Source organism: Muntiacus reevesi, chromosome 22, assembly GCF_963930625.1.
Source record: "Muntiacus reevesi chromosome 22, mMunRee1.1, whole genome shotgun sequence".
NCBI classification, from domain to species: domain Eukaryota; kingdom Metazoa; phylum Chordata; class Mammalia; order Artiodactyla; family Cervidae; genus Muntiacus; species Muntiacus reevesi.
Window position 1 is genome coordinate 19,299,541 of NC_089270.1, and position 3,247 is coordinate 19,302,787.

The 3,247-nt window shown below is 38.2% G+C and overlaps 1 pseudogene; it reads left to right on the plus strand.

Annotated features, from left to right (window-relative positions):
* Positions 1 to 1,997: 1,997 nt before the first annotated feature.
* LOC136152943 (protein cornichon homolog 1 pseudogene) lies at positions 1,998 to 3,022 on the plus strand (annotated as a pseudogene).
* Positions 3,023 to 3,247: the final 225 nt, after the last annotated feature.

Consider the following 3,247-nt stretch of genomic DNA (forward strand, 5'->3'; position numbering starts at 1 on the left):
ACAGCTCCCCTGGATTCGGGAAGGTGATGATGCTGGCTTCTACCATGCAGGCAGGGCTTAGGGTTTTAGTGGGCACAGGGACAGTGGGCTAAGCCTTGGGCTCACAAGAGGAGAGCAATGAAGGTACTCAATGTCTATCCTTCCAGTTAACTAGGCTCAGCATTCTCTCTCACCCTGTATCCAATCTGTCAGCAACTCTAATTCACGCCACCTTCAAAATAAATCCAGAGTCCAACCACTTCTTACCACCTATACTGAAGTCAATATTCACTTGATGTTACCTATACCTTTAGTACTTTACATACTTTAAAATGTTAATTTTATGTTATGTGAATTTTACATCAATTACAAAAAAAAAAAAAAAAAGATTCTGCCCTGCATTAGAGATCAGATTAAGGGTATAAGCTTCCTACTCAACCTAGCTGAATGGCCTCAAGGTACTTGGCCTTTTAACCTGAGAGGGAGGTATGAACAAGAAAGCAAATAGCCAGGCTTTAGAACTTCAGAAATATGTCTGGAAAAGAACTTTACATGTGTCTACAGGCCCTTGGAAATGATTAGATGCAAAAAGAAGTCAACTAAGTTTTGAATGAAATTATAAATAAACCAAAAACTGGTCCTTTAAAAAGATCAAAAAAGAAAAAACAAAAGCTTTGCAGTGTGGTTGCCAGAGAAAAGACATGTAGGAGAATGGACAAAATACATAAAACCATTTTTACAAATTTTTCCATCAGGAACAAAAGTATTTCAGACATTACCGTTTCTATTCAATATGTTACTGGCGGTCCTAGCTAATGTACTGATAGGAAGAAAAGAAGAAAGAAAGAACAAGAGAGAGAGAGAAAAAAAAAGAAGAAAGGAAGGACGGAAAGAAGGATGGAAAGAAAGAAAAAAACAAAATATATATTGGAAAGGATGAAGAAAATCCAGTCATTTTTACATATTATCAATTCATTTCAGTTGCCCAGTCATGTCTGACTCTCTGTGATCCTATGGATTGCAGCACACCAGGATTCCCTGTCCATCACCAACTCCCAGAGATTGCTCAAACTCATATCCATCGAGTCGGTGATGCCATCCAACCATCTCATCCTCTGTCATCCCCTTCTCCTCCTGCCTTCAATCTTTCCCAGCATCAGGGTCTTTTGCAATGAGTCAGATCTTCACATCAGGTGGCCAAAGTACTGGAGCTTCAGCTTCAGCATCAGTCCTTCCAATGAATGTTCAGGACTGATTTCCTTTAGGATTCGCTAGTGCGATCTTGCTGTCCAAGGGACTCTAAGAGTCTTCTCCAACACCACAGTTCAAAAGCACTGATTCTTGGGCACTCAACTTTCTTTATGGTCCAACTCTCACATCCATATATGACTACTGGAAAAATCATAACTTTGACTACACAGAGCTTTGTCAGCAAAGTATGTCTCTGCTTTTTAATATTCTGTCATAGATTTGTCATAACTTTCCTTCCAAGGAGCAAGTGTCTTTTAATTTCATGACTGCATTCACCATCTGCAGTGATTTTTGAGCCCCCCAAAATAAAGCCTGTCACTGATTCCATCGTTTTTCTATTTTCCATGAAGTGATGGGACTGGATGCCATGATCTTAGTTTTTTATAGAACTGTGATATAGAAAATGAAAATAATTTTTTAGACAAACAGTATTACCATAAAAGAGTTCAGCAAGACTTGGGATATAGACCAGTATGCAAAAATTGACTGTGTTCCTATTAACCAATTTTTTTTTTAATGTAGTTTAAAAATATAAAATAACAACGAAACAGGTATCAAGAAAGAAATCTCACAAAAGTTGTACAAGATCCTTATGGGAAAAATTATAAAACTCAAAAGATTTTGAAAGAGACTTAGAAAAAGAGACATAGCATGTTCAGAGAACATGGGAAAACAGTATTTTAAAGGTATTAGTTCGGTGTGGGCTGTGGCCGTGGGAAGTGAATGGTTTTACCCAGAGGGCCCTGCGCAGCCTTTCTCCGCTGGCATCGGCGCTGCTCCCTTCTCCCCGGCCATGGCGTTCACGTTCGCGGCCTTCTGCTATATGCTGGCACTGCTGCTCACCGCCGCGCTCATCTTCTTCGCCATTTGGCACATTATAGCGTTCGATGAGCTGAAGACTGATTACAAGAATCCTATAGACCAGTGTAACACCCTGAATCCTCTTGTCCTTCCAGAGTACCTCATCCATGCTTTCTTCTGTGTCATGTTTCTTTCTGCAGCAGAGTGCCTTACACTGGGTCTCAATATGCCCCTCTTGGCATATCATATTTGGAGGTATATGAGTAGACCAGTGATGAGTGGACCAGGACTCTATGATCCTACAACCATCATGGATGCAGATATTCTAGCATATTGTCAGAAAGAAGGATGGTGCAAATTAGCTTTTTATCTTCTAGCGTTTTTTACTACCTATATGGCATGATCTATGTTTTGGTGAGCTCTTAGAATAACGCTTAGAAGAATTGGTCCAGTTAAGTGCATGCAAAAAGCCACCAATGAAGGGATTCTATCCAGCAAGATCCTGTTCCCAAGAGTAGCCTATGGAATCTGATCAGTTACTTTAAAAATGACTCCTTATTTTTTAAATGTTTCCACATTTTTTGCTTGTGGAAAGACAGTTTTCATATGTTACACTCAGATAAAGAATTTAAATGGAATTATGTATAAATTAATATAAAATGATACCTCTGGTGTTGACAGATTTGAACTTGCACTCCTTAAGGAACAACCATAATCCCTTGAATGATTGCATTAATTACTGACTGTCCTTAGTCCATTGGAAGCTTTTGTTTATAGGAACTTGTAGGGCTTATTTTGGTTTTATTGAAATGCCATTTAATTATAAATTAACTGTAGATATCAGGTGCTTCTGATGAACTGAAAATATGTATCTGACCTGTGGGAAACTTCATGGGTTTCCTTATCTATCATGTAGGTGATTATATATGGATGCATTAAGAAACCAAGAGTGGGATATTTTTCCCCTTGGACTTGAAATACTACCCCTGTATATTGCATGAATGAGAGATTTCCCCATATTTCCACCAGAGTAATATACTTGCTTTAATTCTTAAGCATAAGTGAACATGACACAAAAATATACGCTGACTTACTTGTGAAGAATGCATTTAAAGCTATTTTAAGTGTGTTTTAATTTGTGAGACTTTACTTATTAAGAAATTGGTTACTAAATGTTCTAATCTGGTGGTAAAGGTATTCTTAAGAATTTGCAAGT